The sequence below is a fragment of the Ascaphus truei genome, chromosome 10 (assembly GCF_040206685.1).
Source record: "Ascaphus truei isolate aAscTru1 chromosome 10, aAscTru1.hap1, whole genome shotgun sequence".
Lineage (NCBI taxonomy): Eukaryota > Metazoa > Chordata > Amphibia > Anura > Ascaphidae > Ascaphus > Ascaphus truei.
Window position 1 is genome coordinate 49,727,746 of NC_134492.1, and position 11,574 is coordinate 49,739,319.

The following is an 11,574-nucleotide window of genomic DNA, read 5'->3' on the forward strand; positions in this document are numbered from 1 at the left end:
TTTTGGAGTCTGATCTCAGGTGATAGGTGCTGCATGTGGTAGGGGTGAGGAGCTTGTTCAGGTAGCTGGGTAGCTTGCCCAGAAAGTATTTGAGGATGAGACAGGAAAGGTGAACTTAGCATCTAGACTCTAGTGATGACCAATCTAGTTCTTTGAGCATTTCGCAGTGATGGTGTTTGAATTGTAGAGGGTGTCAAGTTTGCTAAGGTGGGTTTGAGGAGCCGAGCCATATACTATGTCTCCATAGTCAATAATTGGCATTAGCATCTGCTGTGCAATACGCTTTCTGACCAGGAGACTTAGGGAGGATTTGTTCCTGTAAAGTACCCCTAGTTTGGCATAGGTCTTGGTTGTCAGGGTATCAATGTGCATCCCGAATGTTAAGTGGGAGTCAAACCATATGCCCAGGTATTTAAAACTAGTGACAGGTGTTAGGGTGGTTTTAGCGGTGGTTATAACCTACATACATACATGTGACCCTATAACCTACATACATACATACATGTGACCCTATAACCATGTCCCCATTAACCCACTTTGGGCTCAGATGGAGCAAAACTGCTCCTACAAGTCTGCAAAAAAAAAAAAAGGGAAAGTAACGCAGGAACCACAGCATCAAACGTCTAATAACAACGCCCCCGCCCCCCGTATCCTGCAGCCCCCCTGCTCCCGCACTGACACAGCCTCGGCAGCGCGGGGGTTAACCCTGCCTGCTCCGTGCCGCCGCGCTCCTGCGATGGGAGAAGCAGCGTCTCTGCCGCGCGTGCCGCCGCCGCCGCCGCCGCGCCTCCCCTGCCCAGGCCCAGGCTGACGGGCTGAATGAGTCGCTGTCTCGCTCCCCTCCCCTTCCCCCCTCCTCCCTCTCCTCCTGTTCTGTTTTTCTTGTATCTCCTTTTCCTGCTGAGCGGCTGCACAGGGATCTTCTTTCCCACTCAGCTCCGTGTCACCCCCCGGGCCTCTATCCCAGCGGCACCTCGCCCCCGGAGTCAGGGCGGCAAACGTTTAACGTACACAGCATCTCCGAAAGGTAGGGGCAGCCGCGCGGTGTCACTGTCAGAGGAGAGAGGGGGAGAGAGGGGAGAGGAGGGAGAGAGAGCCGCGACATGCTGCTGTGGGTTTAATTGTAAGCGAATAACTGCTGTTTATTTTTATATGGGCTAACGTGAGCCAAGAGGCCTGCAGCAGACACACACACACACACACACACACACACACACACACACACACACACACACACACACACACACACACACACACACACACACACACACACACACACACACACACACACTCTTATTCCATCGCTCTGTGTGTGTATATGTATATATACTACAGTGTGTGTGTGTGTGTGTGTGTGTGTGTGTGTATGTATATATATATATGTATGTATATATATATATATATATACACATATACACACACACGACACATTGCTTCTTTATACTAATATTGATGTCTGCAGACCACGAATATACAGGCAGAAGAATACACTGACATGTTTTGTACACATTCTATTTATTTTCCTTAGTTTGAAGTCTGCTTATCCTTAGGGTGAAGGTTTTCATTTTGCAATATTTTCATGTATTGACTCGTCAGCAAAAAGTTTTATTATTTTTTTTTGGGATTGTTAAATTTATTTTATTTTATAAACGTAACCTTAACTGTTAACTGATCGGGCTGCGGATTAGCCAAGTCATGTTTTTTTATTTCACCACCTAAATAGACGTACCCTCATCACTTAGATTGTAAGCTCTTCAGGGCAGGGATTTCCTCTCCTATTGTCTGATTTTGTTTGCTGCACTTATTGTATCATAATTCTTACTGTAATGTCTCTTTTGCCGCTGAGTACACACTGGGTGCTATATAATTAAAGATTTGTGTGCGATTCCGAGCGGTGACGCGTCACGTGGTGCGCTGATGAGCCTATCAGCGACGGGAGCGGGAGCTTTCAGAGAGCTTCCTCCACAAGGTAGGGGGTGGTGTCTGTCTCTGTCTGTCTGTCTGTGTGGACCGGGGGGGAGGGATCAGCACGGAGAGGAGGGCATTTGTGGGGGTGGGGGCCTCCTGCAGCCCGGGAGACCCCCGCTGCAGCCCTCCGCTGAAACCACGCCCTCCGGCCGCCGCTCCCGCTCCCTACAGACCAGAGGTCAAGTGCCTCTCCACGCGCCGCCTGTCTGCAGTGCGGGCGCGTGGTCTGAGGCAGCGGGGCCTTAGCCTCAGACTGACCTCTTGTTCTTACACTTCTCTCTCTTTGAAATATGCTTCCCTCCTGTACCTTGTTGATACTAAAAAACGAGTCATGGTAATTACAGTAAGTGTTTAAATAAAGACGTGAATCTCTGAAAGTCCAGCAGACATCGCACTTTGGGTGTCAAATATTCCAATATGACCCTAAAGGGGCGATGCCTGTTATTTTGCAGCAAAATGTATTGCCAATATAGTTTCTCTTCCTTAAATACATGGAATCCTTGGGAAATAAGAATATACATGTGGTATCAGGGGTCTCTGACAAATGTCCCCACCTCCGTCATTCAATCAAGTGTTTAGTTAACCTCTAACCCCCCATGTGCCTGTGAGAGGAGAGAGGGGATTTTCCTGTGCAAACTCCTGCTCACTAATATGTATCCAAGTCTCAGAATTAGGGAAGAAACTGCATCATGTTTACCAAGGAGAATGAATCCTATCGAGGGCAGCAGGATTTTTTTAAATCCCTTTTTGCCCTGCATGAAAAAGTCCCTGTTGGCGCTCTATTTGTCAGTGTGTGTTTCACTCACAAACACACTCTATCTGTGACACACACACACTCGGACATAAACACACTATCTGTGACACACTCACTCATACAGATACACACTATCTATGACGCACACGCTCACTCACTCATTATCTATGACGCACACGCTCACTCACTCATACAGATACACACACTATCTGTGACACACACTCATACAGATACACACACTATCTGTGACACACACTCATACAGATACACTATCTGTGACACACTCACTCACTCATACAAATACACACACTTTCTGTGACACACTCACTCAGACATACACGCCCCTGTTTTCTCTTACACTCACCACATTCTATGGGGAAAAGAAACAAGCACAAAAAACTGTTGAGTTTAAAAGGATACAATAGAGTCCATAAATAATGGTTTCTTTTGATGGGTGCCGCACCGGATAGCAAATGGGTTCGTTCTGGGCCACTTGAGTAGTTGAAGAAAAGGGGTTTCCAATGCGCACAGTCTCATCAAAGTATAAATCAAAAAAAGGGAAGAAAAAACATAGTATTGTATGATGCACTTTGAGCAAGAAGAGGTATTACACTCACATTTTATAAAGTCAATCGGGCATTTCGGTTGCTAAGTTTAACCACACTGATGTTTGCAGGTTCTCCGTGAGCAGGACACTTCCGGTAATGCACACCGGCTCCAACAGATAGGACTTGCAATGTTGTACAGGGTCACCGGTACAAGGATACTCTCGATGGAACAGATAAAAACCACAGATAGGTATTATTGGAATAATAAAGCAAAATGTGCACTCACATTCTATTTGAAAATATAAAAGCTTATGGTTGTCAAAGTAACCAATTTATAATGATTCTGGAATAACAGGATAATCCCAAAAAAGGAGAAGGAAAAGGACGCAGGAAAAAATAATTTAAAAAAATCTTTACAACATAAAAACAAGAAACAGTATGGCATTCAGATATCCAAAGGGAGCTACACCAAAGCACTGAATCCCAACTCCCAATAAACCCCAGCGATGGCCATACACCAGGGGATACAGCTAGGAGGAGGTAGCAGTGCCCCAAATGGACTCCCAAAGGTCTTATGCAATCTGTATAAGAGATAAAGAATGTCCCAACGCGTTTCGTCTTAACAGACTTCTTCCAGGGGGTTTGTAAAAGTCCTGCTGTCCTTTTCCCTATAAGTAATTTTGAATTTGGCGCCTTTTTTCCTTCATCTGGCTCCCATTGGCTATGCACTGCGTTCCAGCAGTTCATGCGTTCCAAGCCATAGCGCGACGTCACGTCTATGACGTCATTCCGGGAATACAATGTGGATCGTGTGTGAAGTGCCTACACCTCACACACGGGCAGCACAAGGTTGCGGTAGGTGAAAGATGAGTGACAGAGTCAAAGAGAACACTATCTGCTATATTCATTTATTTATTTTCTGCAATATATCATCCAATTTATGGGAAGGCAAAGCTTTGGGACATTTGTAGTGTTGGCCCTTAGGTATTTGTACTCACGTAGTCCCCAGCAGTCTTCCTTGAGCGTGCAGCTGTGTCCAAATCCAAAGATTCCAAAACAATGTGTGTGCAGCGCACAGCGAGAGAGAGACGCAGGTCTGGCAAAAATAACTACTTTATTGAGGAGGGCTGCAAGCCTTGATTTTTATGCCTCCTCAATAAAGTAGTTATTGTTTGCCAGACCTGCTCCTCTCTCTTGCTGTGCGCTGCACATACATTGTTTTGGAATACCTGGATCAGAAGGTCTGATCCTGCGACAATAATTTATTTTCAGCACACTGATGTGTATACAGGCATACCCCGGTTTAAGGACACTCGCTTTAAGTACACTCGCGAGTAAGGACATATCGCCCAATAGGCAAACGGCATCTCACGCATGCGCCTGTCATCACGTCCTGAACAGCAATACCACCTCCCTACCTGTACCGAAGCTGTGCGCAAGCGGGGAGACTATAGAGCCTGTTACAAATGTGTTATTTACATCAGTTATGCACGTATATGACGATTGCAGTACAGTACATGCATCAATAAGTGGGGAAAGGTAGTGCTTCACTTTAAGTACATTTTCACTTTACATACATGCTCCGGTCCCATTGCGTACGTTAATGCGGGGTATGCCTGTATTCCTTCCCCTCTGCTTCTCTATATATTTATGGTAACACAGTTACTATAAAAATCACCTGGCACGTGTATCAGAAGGTTTAACGGCATCACTAATACAGAGAACCACTTCCCAGTGCGGTATATTACAAGGATTCATTTCTTATTTGGTAATGTTTATTTTAATAATTTCTACACTGTATTGTATTATAATTCAGTCATATAATTTTGTTAAAGAAAGTTTACCTAAAATAATCAATCGAAATATATCAGTATTAATTAAACTTTACCTAGTTTAACAATCAGCACCCACTGATTTAGAGCAATAACTTCAACACCGCATTGACTTTGTTAGTACAGTATTTTAGCAAAAAAAATAATTTTTTTTTGTGTGTGTGGTGGTACCGTGTCCGCTGGAGGGGGAAAGCTGAGAACTCTCCCAGCGTTCCCAGACCCGGTGGGGCAGCGGCAACAGCACACAGCACTTACCCGGCATCTGGCAGCTCTTCTCCCTGTCTCTGCTTCCTGCTTCTGTCTTGCGAGAGCAAGCTCCCTTAAAGAGACAGTGTGTCTGTGTGTGTGTGTGTGTGTGTGTGTGTACTTGACTGTGTGCAGTGTGCTGTGAATGTATGCAGTGCGCTGTGGTGAATGTATGCAGTGCGCTGTGAATGTATGCTATGAGTGTATGCAGTGGGCTGTGTGTGGCAGTGGCAGTGTGCTGTGAGGCTGTGAGTGTGTGCAGTGTGCTGTGAGTGTGTGCAGTGCGCTGTGAATGTATGCAGTGCGCTGTGAATGTATGCTATGAGTGTATGCAGTGTGCTGTGTGTGGCAGTGGCAGTGTGCTGTGAGGCTGCGAGTGTGTGCAGTGTGCTGTGAGTGTGTGCAGTGTGCTGTGAGTGTGTGCAGTGAATGTATGCAGTGTGCAGTGAGTGTGTGCAGTGTATGTACAAAAAAAAATGGAGGCATTTCCAAATTATACTGTTCTACCTAGTACCTGGTACATGGTATATACACCGAAGCTGGCCTTTTTGAGAGTTTCTAGACAAATCTCCATTGGAGTCTCTATACTGCCCAATCTGCCCCTTTGTGGTGTATTTAAAACTAGCTGATATACCCGCCGTTGCCCGGAGGCAGGGAGGGGGGGCGTGAAAGGCAGGGGGGAGCGTGAAAGGCGGGGGGGGCGTGAAAGGCAGGGGGGGGCGTGAAAGGCAGGGGGGGCGTGAAAGGCAGGGCGGGGGGCGTGAAAGGCACACACACACACAGTGTCACACACACAGTGTCCCCCCCACACAGACACACACACACAGTGACACACACACACACGTCACCTAGAGCGACACACACACGCGACACCTACCTCTACTTCCGGGCGCCGCCATCTTCTCACTCGGCGCCGCAAGGGAGGAAGGGGGTCCTTCCGGGCACCGCCATCTTAGGCGCCGCGAGGCAGCTGCAGCCTGCCTGGCCACTGCCTGTTCCCCCGCCGGGGAGGGAAATGAGCGGAGCGCCGGGAGGGAGAGGTGAGCGGAGCGCCGGGAGGGAGAGATGAGCGGAGCGCCAGGAGGGAGAGATGAGCGGAGCGCCGTGAGGGAGGGGGAGGTGAGTGGAGCGCCGGGAGGGAGAAGTGAGTGGAGCGCCGGGAGGGAGGGAGAGATGGAGGGAGAAGTGAGTGGAGCGCCGGGAGGGAGGGAGAGATGAACGGAGCGCCAGGAGGGAGGGAGAGATGAGCGCCGGGAGGGAGAGATGAGCGGAGCGCCGGGAGGGAGGGAGAGGTGAGCGGAGCGCCGGGAGGGAGAGGTGAGTGGAGAGCCGGGAGGGAGGGAGAGATGAGTGGAGCGCCGGGAGGGAGAGATGAGCAGAGCTCCGGGAGGGAGAGATGAGCAGAGCGCCGGGAGGGAGGGAGAGATGAACGCCGGGAGGGAGAGATGAGCAGAGCGCCGGGAGGGAGGGAGAGATGAGCGGAGCGCCGGGAGGGAGGGAGAGATGAGCGGAGCGCCGGGAGGGAGAGAGAGATGAGCGCCGGGAGGGAGAGAGAGATGAGCGCCGGGAGGGAGAGAGAGATGAGCGCCGGGAGGGAGAGATGAGCGCCGGGAGAGGGAGAGGTGTGTGTGTGTGTGTGTGTGTGTGTGTGTGTGTGTGTGTGGCGCCGAGGGGGAAGAGAGTGGCAGTTGGGTGACGTCAGACCCACCAATCTGATTGGCCAGAGGCTGAGGACCAATCAGATTCACCGCAGCTAGTACCAACCATTCGATTTTATATATTAAGATAAGGTCCTATATATTCTTATAGTTCACCATGTTTGTCTGTTTTCGGTCTGTGTTTTAAAACGTTATACCCCGATATTGATCGTGCTGTGTATGTAGTTATGTTTAATGTATATTTTTCCCAATTTCCAGCTTTCTTGAACATTTTTGGCCTCTCCTTTTAGAGGTGTTTGTATTTAGATTTTTAATATCCACCCACAACACGAGCAGTAATCAAATCCAGCAGATAGTAACCATTTCTAGGTGTGTAAGTTTGTACAGTATATTTTTAACATGCATAATGTATCAGATTCTTATACAGGTATCTCTTTATTTTCTATACAATATTTGATTTGCATTATTTCCTTTTTATTTTTAATATAGTAACACTTGAACCTTCAACTCAACTTGTAAACATTTACTTGTACTATGTCAATCCGTTATATCATTTTACCTTCAACTTATTCCCTCGTGATAGTATACCCCAGCCTTTGCTTCATCTGTTTTGAACCTGTGACAGACTAACCAAGTCATTTATATAAGGGCTCTTCCCTCCTACAGTATGTTTGTACTCTTTTCGCCACTCCTGTTCGACCCGTACACCTCTGTATGATATCCTGAGGTATTTATTTCACTAGTCTTATGGTATCGTCCATAGTCCTATTGGGTACTTTTCTACCCCCCCCCCCCGCCTGTTACTCTTACTGACGGAAACAGACAGGGGTGTGTATCTCTGCTCTTACACACTGGCAGGAATAGGTACTGTACCTGCTGTAGTAATGGTGCAATTGAAAGGAATGTTGTTTACTGATAAATTACTATTTACTGATGTCTCCCGGCTGCAAAATTAGTGGAAACCGTGTGTGTGTATGTGTGTGTGTGTGTGTGTGTGTGTGTGTGTGTGTGTGTGCGCGTACGCCGAGAACGCACATTTTAAGTGAAAACGTCTGTCTTTTGTTACAGAAATTGTATTTGTGATTGAGATGTTTTTAATTAATTAAAAATCAAAACAAAATTTCAGAGACAAAACACGAAGAAGTTTGACTTAGTTCCCACCGCTCGCGACGGCGTACACGGCGCAAACAAGAGACGGCCCTCCATGTGGCCGACCCAGTCGGGGTGTGCGCGCACATGACCAATCGCGAGTGGCGCGACCAGATTTTGGAAAGTCAAGATATTTGGCTTTTGGCGTGGCGGCTGAGCGATGGCCACGTCACAGCGGCGGTTCAGCCAATGAGGGCGAACCAGTCGCGTGACATCATGGCCGCACAATGTCTGATCTGAAGTCCTTCAGGCGTGCTCGACGCACACCCCTGTTTTAGCGATTTGCACTTCTATATTTATAGTAACTGTGAATTCCGTGTGTGTGTGTGCGTGTGTGTGCGTGTGTGTGCGTGTGTGTGCGTGTGTGCGTGTGTGTGCGTGTGTGTGCGTGTGTGTGCGTGCGTGCGTGCGTGTGTGTGTGTGTGCGTGCGTGTGTGTGGTCTCCGTTGGGGTTGCTGCTGCTGCTGCTCCCGAGCTAGTGGGCGGTACTTCGCATGTGCACCGAGCTGGTGGGCGCTGCGCATGTACACCGCGCCGGTGCATGGCCTCTTTTGCCCACAGTGACGTCACTTCCCTTTCTTTACTTCCGTCACCATGCAGGTAATTTGCTGCAGTGAAAGTTTTGTACAGGTCGGTGCCAGCAAAGAAGTTTCACCTCAAAAACCGAGCCATGTTCATCAAAGAAAAGGAATCCCATTGAAAGCACTGGGTAGGGGGGGGGGGGGGGGGGCTGTGCTAGATCTGATGGGTGGGGGGGGGGGTGGTCCTGTGCAAGATCTGGGGAGGGGGTCCTGTGCTAGATCTGGTGGGGGGGGGGGTCCTGTGCTAGATCTGGTGGGGGGGGGGGGGGTCCTGTGCTAGATCTGGTGGGGGGGTCCTGTGCTAGATCTGGTGGGGGGGGGGGTCCAGTGCTAGATCTGGTGGGGGGGGGGGGGTCCTGTGCTAGATCTGGTGGGGGGGGTCCTGTGCAAGATCTGGTGGGGGGGTCCTGTGTTAGATCTGGTGGGGGGGGTCCTGTGTTAGATCTGGTGGGGGTGTCCTGTGTTAGATCTGGTGTGGGGGGGGTCCTGTGCTAGATCTGGTGTGGGGGGGGGGGTCCTGTGCTAGATCTGTTGGGGGGGGGGGTCCTGTGCTAGATCTGGTGGGTGGTCCTGTGCTAGATCTGGTGGGGGGGGGGGGGTCCTGTGCTAGATCTGGTGGGTGGTCCTGTGTTAGATCTGGTGGGCGGGGGGGTCCTGTGCTAGATCTGGTGGCTGGGCCTGTGCTAGATCTGGTGGGTGGTCTTGTGCTAGATCTGGGGGGGGTTCTGTGCTAGATCTGGTGGGTGGTCCTGTGCTAGATCTGGTGGGGGGGGGGGGGGGTCCTGTGCTAGATCTGGTGTGGGGGGGTCCTGTGCTAGATCTGGTGGGGTGGGGGTCCTGTGCTAGATCTGGTAGGGGGGGTCCTGTGCTAGATCTGTTGGGGGGGGGGGGGGTCCTGTGCTAGATCTGGTGGGTGGGGTCCTGTGTTAGATCTGGTGGGGGGGGTCCTGTGCTAGATCTGGTGGGGCGGGGGTCCTGTGCTAGATCTGTTGGGGGGGGTCCTGTGCTAGATCTGGGGGGGGGGGTCCTGTGCTAGATCTGGTGGGTGGTCCTGTGCTAGATCTGTTGGGGGGGGGGTCCTGTGCTAGATCTGGTGGGTGGGGTCCTGTGTTAGATCTGGTGGGGGGGGGGTCCTGTGCTAGATCTGGTGGGGGGGGGGGTCCTGTGCTAGATCTGGTGGGGGGGGGGTCCTGTGCTAGATCTGGTGGGGGGGGGTCCTGTGCTAGATCTGGTGGGGGGGGGTCCTGTGCTAGATCTGGTGGGGGGGGGGGGTCCTGTGCTAGATCTGTTGGGGGGGGGGGTCCTGTGCTAGATCTGGGGGGGGGGTCCTGTGCTAGATCTGGTGGGTGGTCTTGTGCTAGATCTGTTGGGGGGGGGGGGGTCCTGTGCTAGATCTGGTGGGGGGGGGGGGTTCTGTGCTAGATTTGGTGGGTGGTGGTCCTGTGCTAGATCTGGTGGGGGGGGGTCCTGTGCTAGATCTGGTGTGGGGGGGTCCTGTGCTAGATCTGGTGGGGGGGGTGGTCCTGTGCTAGATCTGGTGGGGGGGGGTCCTGTGCTAGATCTGGGGGGGGGGTCCTGTGCTAGATCTGGTGGGGGGGGTCCTGTGCTAGATCTGGTGGGGGGGGTCCTGTGCTAGATCTGGTGGGGGGGGTCCTGTGCTAGATCTATTGGGGGTCCTGTGCTAGATCTGTTGGGGGGGGTGTCCTGTGCTAGATCTGTTGGGGGGGGGTCCTGTGCTAGATCTGTTGGGGGGGGGGTCCTGTGCTAGATCTGGTGGGGGGGGTCCTGTGCTAGATCTGTTGGGGGGGGGTGTCCTGTGCTAGATCTGTTGGGGGGGGGTCCTGTGCTAGATCTGTTGGGGGGGTCCTGTGCTAGATCTGTTGGGGGGGGGTCCTGTGCTAGATCTGTTGGGGGTCCTGTGCTAGATCTGTTGGGGGGGGGGTGTCCTGTGCTAGATCTGTTGGGGGGGGGGGGTCCTGTGCTAGATCTGGTGGGTGGCGGGGGTCCTGTGCTAGATCTGGTGGGGGTGGTGGTCCTGTGCTAGATCTGTTTGGGGGGTCCTGTGCTAGATCTGTTGGGGGGGGGGGGGTTCCTGTGCTAGATCTGGTGGGGGGGGGGGTTCCTGTGCTAGATCTGGTGGGGGGGGTCCTATGCTAGATCTGGTGGGGGGGGGGTCCTGTGCTAGATCTGGTGGGGGGGGGGGTCCTGTGCTAGATCTGGTGGGGGGGGGGGGTCCTGTGCTAGATCTGGTGGGGGGGTCCTGTGCTAGATCTGTTGGGGGGGGGGTCCTGTGCTAGATCTGTTGGGGGGGGGTGTCCTGTGCTAGATCTGGTGTGGGGGGGTCCTGTGCTAGATCTGGTGGGGGGGTCCTGTGCTAGATCTGTTGGGGGGGGGGTCCTGTGCTAGATCTGGTGTGGGGGGGGGGTTCTGTGCTAGATCTGGTGTGGGGGGGTCCTGTGCTAGATCTGGTGGGGGGGGGGGGGTTCTGTGCTAGATCTGGTGGGGGGGGTCCTGTGCTAGATCGGGTGTAATTATTTTGTTCAGCCTTGGCCCCAGGTTTGCAGCTGGGAGAGTTTAGTGAATAATCCCCAGTGTTCTCACAAATTGAGTGCTTGGTTTTTACTTTTAATAATCTAATGCAATAATGTGCGTGCGCGCAGACGTGTTTGGATAAATGTCTCTGTACACCGCGCTCAATTATTCATGCATATGGAGTTGTGTGCGGAGCGGAAGCGCTCGGTGCAAGTGCCGTATTTCAGATGTAGGTCACACAACCGTGCTCGGCTTTGTTAATATTTGTAGGTATCTGAATTCAGCATTTAATGGATCATGAGAGTA

At 51.4% G+C, this 11,574-nt stretch overlaps 1 protein-coding gene across 5 annotated transcripts in view; it reads left to right on the plus strand.

The window, feature by feature from the left end:
- The first annotated feature begins 755 nt into the window (after positions 1-755).
- Positions 756-11,574, plus strand: part of C10H1orf21 (chromosome 10 C1orf21 homolog) — a 78,387-nt gene continuing 67,568 nt past the window's right edge. For 2 of the 5 annotated variants that reach the window (XM_075616906.1, XM_075616909.1), the window contains exon 1: positions 756-1,027. The gene's annotated coding sequence lies outside the window, so the exon portion shown is untranslated. Of the gene's footprint in view, positions 1,028-8,755; positions 8,865-11,574 lie in introns of all 5 variants that reach the window. The other 3 variants (XM_075616905.1, XM_075616908.1, XM_075616903.1) reach the window with 3 other exon arrangements.